Source organism: Rattus norvegicus, chromosome 9 (assembly GCF_021556685.1).
Source record: "Rattus norvegicus strain SHRSP/BbbUtx chromosome 9, alternate assembly SHRSP_T2T, whole genome shotgun sequence".
Taxonomy (NCBI): Eukaryota; Metazoa; Chordata; class Mammalia; order Rodentia; family Muridae; genus Rattus; species Rattus norvegicus.
In genome coordinates, this window is record NC_141542.1 from 23,023,589 (window position 1) to 23,036,049 (window position 12,461).

The following is a 12,461-nucleotide window of genomic DNA, read 5'->3' on the forward strand; positions in this document are numbered from 1 at the left end:
ATATGTTACTTGACCTTTTTCCCTTACTGCTTTTAATATTCTTTCTTTATTTTGTGGGTTTGGTGTTTTGACTATTATGTGACAGGAGGTGTTTCTTTTCCGGTCCAATCTATTTGGAGTTGTGTAGGCTTCTTATATGCCTATGGGTATCTCTTTTTTTAGGTTAGGGAAGTTTTCTTCTATGATTTTGTTAAAGATATTTACTGCTCCTTTGAGCTGGGAGTCTTCACTCTCTTCTATACCTATTATCCTTAGGTTTGATCTTCTCATTGAGTCCTGGATTTCCTGTATGTTTTGGATCAGTAGCTTTTTCTGCTTTACATTATCTTTGACAGTTGAGTCGATGATTTCTATGGAATCTTCTGCTCCTGAGATTCTCTCTTCCATCTCTTGTATTCTATTGGTGAAGCTCATATCTACAGCTCCTTGTCTCTTCTTTTGGTTTTCTATATCCAGGGTTGTTTCCATGTGTTCTTTCTTGATTGCTTCTATTTCTATTTTTAATTCCTTCAACTGTTTGATTGTGTTTTCCTGGAATTCTTTCAGGGATTATTGTGATTCCTCTCTGTAGGCTTCTACTTGTTCTCTATGGGAGTTCTTCATATCTTTCTTGAAGTCCTCCAGCATCATGATCAAATATGGTTTTGAAACTAGATCTTGCTTTTCTGGTATGTTTGGATATTCCATGTTTGCTTTGGTGGGAGAATTGGGCTCCGATGATGCCATGTAGTCTTGGTTTCTGTTGCTTGGGTTCCTGTGCTTGCCTCTCGCCATCAGATTATCTCTAGTGTTACTTTGTTCTGCTATTTCTGACAATGGCTAGACTGTCCTATAAGCCTGTGTGTCAGGAGTGCTGTAGACCTGTTTTCCTGTTTTCTTTCAGCCAGTTATGGGGACAGAGTGTTCTGCTTTCAGGTGTGTAGTATTTCCTATCTACACGTCTTCAGCTGTTCCTGTGGGCCTGTGTCTGGTGTTCACCAGGCAGGTCACTTGCAGCAGAAAAGTTGGTCTTACCTGTGGTCCCGAGGCTCAAGTTTGCTCTTGGGGTGTTTTCCTCTGGCATCAGAGATGTGTGCAGAGTGCAGTCTCTTCTGGTTTCCCAGGCGTGTCTGTCTCTCTGAAGGTTTATCTCTCCCTCCAATGGGATTTGGGTGCAGAGAACTGTTTATCCGGTAGGTCCCTTCAGGTTATGGCGGTGTCTCAGGCGCAGGGGTCTGTGCTCCTGGGCCCTTCTCTACGGGAACCCAGAGGCCGTATACAGTTTCCTCTTGGGCCAGGGATGCGGGCAGGCGTGGGCAGTGTTGGTGGTCTCTTCTGCTCTGCAGCCTCAGGAGTGTCTACCTGACCAGACGGTGAGGTATCTCTCCCACGGGGTTTGAAGCAGAGAGCTGCTGCGGGCCAGGATCCGCCACAATGGCTATTTCTTGATTTATTATTACTACGACCATGACTTGTCTTGATATTTTGAGATACGATCTTCTTACACAGCTCAGGGTTGGCCTTGATTTCCCAATTCTCTGGCCTTAGTCTTCCACCATTCCCTGATTCTCAGTTTGTTATTAGAGGTAGTTGTATGGACCCATTTCCAAATCAAATGTTCTTCTGGCTTTATTACTTTGCCTTTTCCACAGACTTTTATTAATTATGCAAAGTACATCGTGTTTAATGTTTAACTACTAGATATATTAACTCATCAGTCCCAAAGACAACTCTGTGAATTAAACACTCGTTATCATCCTCACTGTGCAGATGAGGAAATTGAATCACACAAAGGTACAATAACTTCTCCACGGTTGAACATCTAACGGGTGTGAGAGCCAAGCTTTGAGTCCAACTACAAAGTAGATTGGCCTATAATGTGTTGGCCTGTGCTGCTGTATATTCAAATGCTAAATTTTGTACCCTAAGGTCTGGTGGCTCCAAGACAAGGAGATCCTCATGTATACCAGATTTTTTTTTTTGCCTCCTAAGTTATCCCTGATTGGTTAATAAAATTCCTACAAGATGGGCTGGGCAGAAGAGAGAGGACAGAGAAAAGTTTCCCTGGGCTTGGGGGCTCAGGCAGGGTCCACGAGGAGAGGGAAAGGACATGGGAGGGGAAGGAAGGAGACACCACCCCATAGGGTAGGTGGATCATGAGTGTATTACCATGACGGGCAGCCTGTCAGAACAGGAGTGGCCCAGGCAGAGCATGGCAAGCAATACCTCAGGGTTATGGACAGGGAAGCAGAAAAAATAGCACAGAGGGTTGATGTGTGCCCAGCTTTAGTACTTTAAGGCTTATTATGAATCTAAAAGTTTCATGTCTTTTATTTGGGAACTAAATGATCTACGGTGGGGTAGATACCCCCTAATAATATTTACTGTAGCAATGGCCACTCAATTGTTGTGGTATTTTAAATATAACACACATTGAATTTCACAATTCAGATGCAAGGCCTTTTATATTTCCAATGTGACTGTACACCTGAGGTCATGTCTAGGTATAGAGACATAACATGGCAGAATTACCTAGAACATTATGAGGTCACCACACTGACCACATGAAAGCCACAGGCTATACAGACTATGATGGATGAGGAGAAGGCTTAGTGCTCTCTGGGAGTCCCCTTCCCTAGTCTTGGGATAAGACTTCCAGTAAGTCAAGACCATATTCCTCTTCCATTTCTCAAGGAGCCAGGGGTAGACCCACATATATGATTCCTTTGCCTGCATTGATTTTTTCCAAGCGCTGCCCTGTTTGAGGACTTGGCAAAGGTAAGCACCATCAGAGGAAGGCCAGCATATGAATTCTGTATAACTCTGCTCTGACAGCATGTAGCACAATCCTATCAAGTACTGGAAGCCTTGCTGGAAATTTTAATCAATCTTTAGGATCAAAAGGAAGCAACCCGAGGGCCACATGATTGTAAAGCAAGTCTGAAACCATAGCCCAGTTGGAAGTTCATCCTTGGATCTTATGTCAAACAGCATTAGCATCCAAAAGAAAAACGAAACTGAAACCGCAAGGTGCTGAGTAATGACCCCATGGCAAGGATATCTAAGTCATGTGGAAAGATCCCAGTGCAAAGACATCTAGCAAAGATACATGTCCACGAAGCTTTCACCAAGAATCCCCATTCTGTGTTCTAAAACATTATATATACACACATACAGTGAATCCTCATTTATGGTCAGCTATGGGGATTGATTCTCTGGGAACCTGACTTTGAGATAGAGATAGATGTATAAAGGTGTTTGACAAGTGCTCTTGGGGACCATGGCTGTGACAAAGAGGAGAGAAGAGGATAGGGTGGAGAGCACTCTGGCTCTAATGCAGTCAGGAGAGTATGCATGCAGCCCTGTGTGGGGCTCAGGAGCTGGCCTGACCCTCAAGTCTTAGCCTGCACTGGAACAAGCAGGAGGCCCGGCCTTAAAGTCCCCATTGGCTAAGGACGAGGTTCCTGGTCAGAAACTAGTTACCACATTGTAACCACATAGTCATCCCTTCTCCATTATCATTCTTCCTGAATTTCCAAGTCCTATCATGAGGATATTTGGGGCTACACTCTGATCTTTTACTCAGAGCAAACATAAAACTCAGGCGGATGGGCAGGGCATGGAATGGCCTAAGGTTAGGCTAAACCTCAATTTTAATGGGTTCATAAGTTCAGGAGGGAGTCCATTTGGCATTGTCATCTGTGGCTTCTGTGTCCTTATCCCGGGTGTGCTGACTCTGTGATAAGATGCCACCTCACCTCACAGATGTCAGGGTGAAAATCATGTATGACTTTTCTGGGAAGAAATCTGCCTTTTCCTACCATCTGGAGTTATACAACATCTCTATGCAAAGCTCAGAAGAGAGGGGTGGAGATTGTGGAGGCCTTAGAAGTTGAGGATCTTTTCTGACTAAGGCACATATTTTTCCCTATGTAATTTTTCCCTTGCTCTTTCACTAATGATGGTTGACTTCATTCCTGGCCTGAAGTAAACTGGATTCCAAGGTTTTGGATTAGGGAAGCCCCTTTTTTTGAGATGACAGGCCCAGCAAGGGATCCCACTGCATTCAGGTTCCTATTCCCAAGGAAGTTGTTGCTGCAGAATCATAGCAAGGGGCAGCAGCACAGATTTCTCCCAGCTTTCTCTCCTGCACCTGCTGCAACTGTAATAAGGCTGTTTGTTTTTTTGTTTGTTTGTTTGCTTTTATTGTAAATACCTACAAAGCTGGTCAGAGTCTATACATGCCTTTAATACCAGCACCCACAAGGTATTTTTGTTTTTGCTTTTGTTTTTGTTTTATTTCATTTCATTATTTCTGTAATTGTTGTTAGGATTCTTATTGTTTTCTTTGGTAATTCCCTCTAGCTCTTCACTCTGTACCTAGAATGTGAAGCCCATGCTCTGCACAGTCCTGTTATTCATGTTAAGGATTTTTTTCTTACCACCAACACCACAGATGATCACATTATTTACACTCAAATCAGGAAAAGAGGCATAAAGACGAGAGCTATGTTGTTTGGTCTCAGGTAGCCAATCAGCAGTTTAGGATGGCTTCCCAATGTTTTGGATTAGGTAAGCTTCTGTTATTGAGATGAAAGGCCTCTGCTGAAACCTCCAGTTGAGTAACAGAGAGCCTGGAAAGACTGAAAGACTGGTTGCACCTTGAAGATGAAGTTGGCCCTTCAGTGCCTCTGCAGTCTGAGGCAGAGTTCTGTTGGGAACACAAGAGCACTTGGCCAGAGATCATAGGGGACTGCATTTTGGTTGAGCCCTGAGACCTGGATGAGCAGAGGCCTCCACAGTCCTGATAAAGGGAAGCAGAGCCACATAGATGTGAGGGAACAATGGATATTTGTCCTGCATGTTCACCACTTCATTTATCTTTGCTGTGTACATAGTATATGTAAATAACAAGGGCATTCTACTTTATCACATCTGGTCTCTCTAGATGTTAAAACGTGTGGAAGTTTAAACACAGTAGAGCTAGTTCAGCAATACATTGTGTCCCATTTTGTTAAAGAAATTTATTTTATTTCTATTTATATATTTTTTCTTTATCACTTTACGTTCTGCTCACTGACTACTGATACCTAATTACTCTCTCCCACAATCCTTCCCCAATTCTCCTGGCACAGTGTTCTCTGAGTGTATGAGGGCCAACTGTCTCACTACCTCCCCTCTTTTACCAAAGCCTTTCCTGGGGGCATTGGTGAGGATGCTGGTTTTGAATGCCTTGGACTTGGCTTTCTTCATGCTCCAATTTTCTGGCTTTGGGAAGTTTGTGAAAAATGTCTGTGAACTTGGTACTTCATCCAGATGGTACACAAGAGGCAATGGTTTTGTTAATATTTTTGAGAGAATATTTCAATCAAACCTCTCCTACTAATATCCTAACAATGACAAAGGTAATGGGAGGCTACACATCTATTTCATTAGTTTTCAGTTCTTCTCAGACCAGCATTAGAAGCCCACAAAGCTGGCAAAGTGAAGTGAGGTCACGCAGGGGTCCTAGGAGCACAGTCCTACTTTCTTAGAGTAAGTCCTAGGGACTTACCATATCCAAACACCCGTAGCTCCATATGCACTGGACCCCAGGGAAGTGCTCAACATTCATTGCTTTTGTACTCAGTTTGCCACAAACGTTAGAAATCTGAAAAGTTCAGGAAACTTGAAGGTGTGAATAAGTCCCAGTGACTGGAGTAAGCTCAAACAGTCTGTGACAACGAAGAAATGACTAAGTATCCAAGAGACAAGACACTCACCAGGACCACAGTTGTACCCCAGTAAGAAAATTTGAATAATAAGGCTTCAGGTGAAAAGGTAAATTAGGAGTTCTAGGCCTAAAAGTTTTATCCTCTGCCCTCAGGGAGCAGCCATTCTGTCAGCCTTTCCTGCCTCTCTCACAGGATCAGAGTTCTCAACTGGAAGCAGGGATATCTGGAAGGTGCATGATACATATCCACAGACTCCTCTTTGGGTACAAACTGACAGGCAATTTCAAGGCTTAAAGTCATTCTCTCTCTCTCTCTCTCTCTCTCTCTCTCTCTCTCTCTCTCTCTCTCTCTCTCAGCTTGAGGCTGCACACACTCTGCATTCTTTTGTGTACTCTGCTTTTTTTATTGCAGTTTTCTTTCCCCAAACTCCCACAATCATGCACACGCCTGTTCATTACCCTTTCATTCTCACACACACTTTTCATACACACCTCACACATATCTCACACACACCACATGCACTCTCCTGTCACGCACACACAGTATTCATACACACCTCATACATATCTCACACACAGCACATGCACTCTCCTGTCACGCACACACACAATCTTCATACACACCTCATACATATCTCACACACACCACATGCACTCTCCTGTCACGCACACACACAATCTTCACACACACCTCATACATATCTCACACACACCACATGCACTCTCCTGTCACGCACACACACAGTCTTCACACACACCTCACACATATCTCACACACACCACATGCACTCTCCTGTCACGCACACACACAGTCTTCACACACACCTCACATTCTCTCCTCACTCATTCTCACATGCTCTCCTCATGCTCTCTCCCTGGCTCTCACGTTTGTTCTCAGACTAGCTCTCTCATTTGCTCCCTCATTCACTATCACATTCTCTCTTCACTCACTCTTCACATGCTCTTCTCATGCTCTCTCATTCGCTCTCACGTTTGTTCTTACATTAGCTCTGTCATGTACTCTCTCATTCACTCCCTCATGCTCTCTCTCATTTACTCTTCACATGTTCTGTTGCTTTCTCTTGCCCCAGTCCTTATTAATAATCCAAAAGCAGGTAGAAAAAAGACATTTATAATCATTGCCAAATCAAATTCAGAGAATAACTACAATCCATCAAGAACTAAGAATTGCAATTGTTCCCCACAGTTTCAAGCGTTCCCTATCCCCATGCCAGTGGCTAAAATAATAATAATTGTAAACTTATCATTATTTAAACTTTAATTCTTTACTTTTATACTTCAGAGTCCAAAGCTCCGAGGTCAACTAATTGCATTTTCCAGTGAAGCTCTAATGATAAATGACATAGGCAAAACTGCCAGGCAGTGGCCAGAAAGAATCAAGTTAACCCTTAGCTCAGTAATTCAGCTAGCTTTCTGTTCCTTGCACTCAATGACACTCAGAAGAGTCCGACTATTTTGACTTAGTATTTTTTTTGGTTCTTCTTTTTTGGACTTGGGGACGGAACCCAGGGCCTTGTGCTTCCTAGGCAAGCACTCTACCACTGAGCTAAGACCCCAACCCCTTGACTTAGTATTCTAGTATATGATTTAATATACTTCATACTTCCTTACCCAGGAATCACTCTCATATGTTATGTAAAACTTATTTCCTAACTTCAATAACCTTTTCCTTTATTAGGGTCCCAATGTTGGCTCTAATTCATTTTCTAATAATTTTTTAAAGTTTCTTTGCAAGTCAAACCTTAATCTGGAACTACAATTGTGCAGTTATTACATCTTTTCCAAGATGAGAACACACACTATGCACCTGGGCCTCTAGGGCTGTGCTGTGCTGTGCCCCTATGCATCAATTTCCAATTGTCCAAGACTCATAACATCAAGGAACATCTAGTTTCACAGAATTCACCAGAGCAGAAGGAGAAAGAAGAAAGTCAGATATAATAGAATAATTATGCACAACAAGGCCAACTGATAGGCAGTTACACACAAATGAAATCTATACAGCCCTTGTCAAGTGATAAGGTTAGGGAAATGGAAACAACCAGTTTTTACAAAGAGCTACTGCGGGCTACTGAGATGTCTCCATCCCGGACTGCTGCAGGCAGCCTCTTATTTCAGATGGTGGGACCCATGGAGAGATGTGCCTCCTGCTTCTCAGGGTTCCAGAAGTCACTCTACTTTACAAGGAGCTGCTGCAGGCTTCTGAGATGTCTCCATCCCAGCCTACTGCTGGCAGTCCCAGTCATTGTATGTTGTCCCCAGCATTAGCCAGAGCAATCAGACAACAAGAGGTGGTCAAAGGGATACAGATTTGAAAGGAAGAATTCAAAATATCACTATCGCAGAGGACAGGACAGTATACATGAGACACCCCAAAGGTTACACCAGAGAACTCCTAAGCCAGATAAACAACATCGGCAAAGTGGCTGGGTATAAAATTAACTCAAACACATCAGTAGCCTTCCACTACACAAAAGATAAACAAGCTGAGAAAGAAATTAGGGAAATGACACCTTTCATAATAGTCTCAAATTATATATAAATACCTTAGTGTGACTTTTATGGAGCAAGTGAAAGATCTGTGTGACAAGAACTTCCAGTGTCTGAAGAAAGAATTTGAAGTTCTCAGAATATGGAAAGATCTCCCATGCTCATGGCTTGGCAGGATGAAGATGGTAAAAATGGCCATTTTTCCAAAAGTGACCTACATATTCAATGCAATCCCCATCAAAATTCCAAATCAATTTTTCAAAGGGTTAGAAGAAATAATTTGCAAATTCATCTGGAATAACAAAAAACCCAGGATAGCTAAAACTATCCTCAACAATAAAAGGACTTCCCTGGGAATCACTATCCCTGAACTCAAGCAGTTTACAGGGCATTAGTGATAAAAACTGTATGGTGTTGGTACAGAGACAGGAAGATAGACCAGTGGAATAGAATTGCAGACCCAGAAATGAACCCACACACCTATGGGCACTTGATTTTCGACAAAGGAGACAAAACCATCCAGTAGAAAAAGGATAGCATTTTCAGCAAATGGTGCTGGTTCCACTGGAGGTCAGCATATGGAAGAGTCCAAATCATCCCCTTCTTATTGCCCTGGACAAAGCTTAAGTCCAGGTGGATCAAGGACCTCTACATCAAGCCAGATACACTCAAACGAAGAGAAGCAAAAGTGGGGAAGCATCTTGAACACAAGGACACTGGAAAAAATTTCCTGAACAAAACACGAATGGCTTATGCTCTAAGATCAAGAGTAGAGAAATGGGACCTCATAAAGGTACAAAGCTTCTGTAAGGCAAAGGACACTGTGGTTAGGACAAAACAGCAGTCAAAAGATTGGGAAAAGACCTTTACTAATCCTACAACTGATAGAGGGCTAATATTCAAAATATACAAAGAACTCATGAAGTTGGACTGTAGGGAGCCTAATAACCCTATTAAAAATTGTGGTTCAGAGCTAAACAAAGAATTCACAGCTGAGGAATATGGAGTCGCTGAAAAGCACAAAAGAAATGTTCAACATCTTTAGTTATAAGGGAAATGCAAAGCAAAACAACCCTGAGATTTCACCTCTCACCAGACTGAATGGCTAAGATAAAACACTCAGGCGACAGAAGACGCTTGCACAGATGTGAGAAAGAGGAACACTCCTCCATTGTTGGTGACATTGCAGACTGCTACAACCATTCTGGATATCAGTCAGGAGGTTCCTCAGAAAATTGGACATTGCACTAGCTGAGGACCCAGCTATACCTCTCTTACACATATACCCAAAATATGCTCCAACATACAACAATGCACACCCTCCACTATGTTCATAGCAGCCTTATTCATAATAGTCAGAAAATGAAAAGATCCCAGATGCCCTTCAACAGAGGAATGGAAACAGAAAGTGTGGTACATGTACACAATGGAGTACTACAGAGATATCAAAAACAATGACTTCATGAAATTCATAGGCATTGAATGAACTAAGACATATCATCCTGAGTGAGTTAACCCAATCACAGAAACATACACATAGTATGCACTAATTGATAAGTGGATATTAGCCCAAATGCTCGAATTTCCCAAGATTCACAGAAAAAGTGAAAGTCAGGAAGGATGACTAAAATGCTGATGCTTCACTCCTTCCTTTAAAGGAGAAGAAGAATCCCTATTGAAGGGATAGGGAGGCAAAGTTTAGAACAGAGCCTGAAGGAATGGCCATTCAGAGTCTACCCCACATGTGTCCTATACATATACAGCCTTCGAACTAGATAAGGTGGATGAAGCTAAGAGGTATAGGCTGACAGGAACTGGATATAGATGTCTCCTGAGAGGCACAGCCAGATCATGTCAAATACAGTGGCGAATGCTAGCAGCAAACCATTGAACTGAGAACTGGACCTCAGTTGGAGGAATTACAGAAAGATTGAAAGAGCTGAAGGGGCTTGCAACCCCATAAGAACAACCATGGCTGCCAAGCAGAGTTCCCAGAGACTAAACCACTACCCAATCACTATACAGGGACTGTGGCATGGCCCCATCTGCATGTGTATCAGAGGATGGTCTTCTTGGGCACAAATGGAATGAGCAGCCCTTGGTCCTGCCTAGGCTGGGAAAGTGGATGGCTGGTGAAGGGAATACCTTTATAGAAGAGGGGGAGGGCGATGGTATTCAGACTTATTTCTGGAAAACAAGGAAGGAATAACATTTGAATTCGAAATGAAAAATATCCATTAAAATTCAAGAACAACAAAATGGTGTTTAGAAATTCAAATAAAAAAAGCCACAATCAGGAAACAGAGAATTGTATGCCTCTGGTTTTCTTCAAATATGCTCAGGGCCCAGGTCAGTTCTGGGCCCAGGCTGAACCAAGCAGGTTCCTGCCACTTACTGCTCCTCTATTCCTGTTTCCAGAGGCATCATGCAGATTATATTGGGCCAGTGATGTGGGCAGAGCTGGGTAGAGTGGCTTTCTCTCCTGTGGTCTCAGGATTATCTGCATTCCTGGGTGTTAAGCACTCTCCAACACGGGATTTGGATGCAGGCTTCCCAATTGCTTTAATCTCCCTTATACCATGTTTATATGTCCTAGGAGATATTACAGAAAAATTAATGTTTATCCCATTAATTTGTTCAACACTCTCATCCACAGAGTATAATTTAGAGGTAACTATATACTTGACAGCAAGCATACACAGTGGGTAATATATGCATGATGAAGTTGAAATTCACAGAGTTGGAAACACAGGGAACAGTGAGTGTATAATTGCCTTTGAATCTCAGTCTTACTGGGAAATAATTTGATGCCCAGTCCCCATGAGAATGCAGAGATCCATCCCTCCCTGATAGCTGTGGGACTTCAGATGTTGACACTAATGATCGATAAAGAAGGTTCTTAAGAGTGAAGGGTTTAAATATAAGAGCTGGTATTGGCTTTCCTTTAAAAATATCCATTTATTTAAATGTATTGTTAGGCCTTGTTACTCTGCACACATTAGTCATCACAGAACATGTTTTATTAACTAACACATATCACAAACATGACCTGGGTGTGAGGAGGACACTTATATGCTGTACCAAATTGTGGAAGAGTATTTTTCCGTTGATCACAGCACTACAGCACCATTGCAATTACTCTTGTTCAAAAGTAAAGCTATCATTTTGCTCTTCCTATTGATCTGGGTAGAATATGTGAACTATGAGAAAGCGGCTTAATTAAAACTGGAAATTGAAAACTTAAAAAAAAAAAGAGTGAAGGGTTTGAGATTACTCTTTTATTCAACAGAATACATCCAATTTACTTGATAGTAACCAGATGCAGGTAGTCAATATATATAGTCTATATCCTTATCAAAATAGAAAAGCAAATGAACAAAACAACAACACATAAATAACAAATCTTCAAATGAATAGAAGGAAAACCAAAAAACCAAAATAATCAAAACTCAAGAAACTTTAAATAGAGGAATTGCGCTAAGCATTCTTTTGCTGCTCCTTTTGCAGAATAGACTTATAGTCTGTGGCTTGCCTTGGAGACATAGTAGACAAGCAGTTACTGATGGTAATAATCTTTTCAAGGGGAGTGGAAGTAGGTCTGTTTTGTTGGAGTGGGGGCATTAAGGAAAAAACCTACCAATACAGAGTACAAATGATATTACAGACTTTGTCTCAAAGTCTTTCCAATGTTGTGAACTGATCTCCACGAAACTCTTCTGGGTGACCCATCAGGACTAGTACAAATTTACACATGCACAGTCTTTCTGGATGACCAGCAGCTCTTGATTGATGTGCATCAGCACTTCTCTGGGTCCCTCCAAAAGATTACACTTGCTGGAGAGAGCTGAGGTGAAAGTATGGCCTATTCAATCCAAAGAAGTTAAACTAAAGGAGGAAAATGCAGTCCACAATTGATATGGACATTACAGATGAGATGCAATAGTGCTGTATTTGCTGTGCACACTTAGTTCTCCTCCTGTAGCTCTTCTCTCCAAGGGAGATCTTGTCCTGGTCTGTGTCATGTTCGAGTTTCTGCTGGAGAATTTCAGACCTAGCAGAGCAAGGGAAAAAAGGTTTAGTGTGTAGTAAATTTAGCTCTCCCTCTTACTTCAGCTCTATTGAGTTGGACAATCCAGCATGACCTGTCAGCTGAGGTCAGTCCCTTCATCCCCAAGTGACATAGAGTACCTGGGCTTGGATTTATATCTCAGCTTTTCAAACTGCTAGAAGTTGAACTGTGGACTATGCACTGTACTGG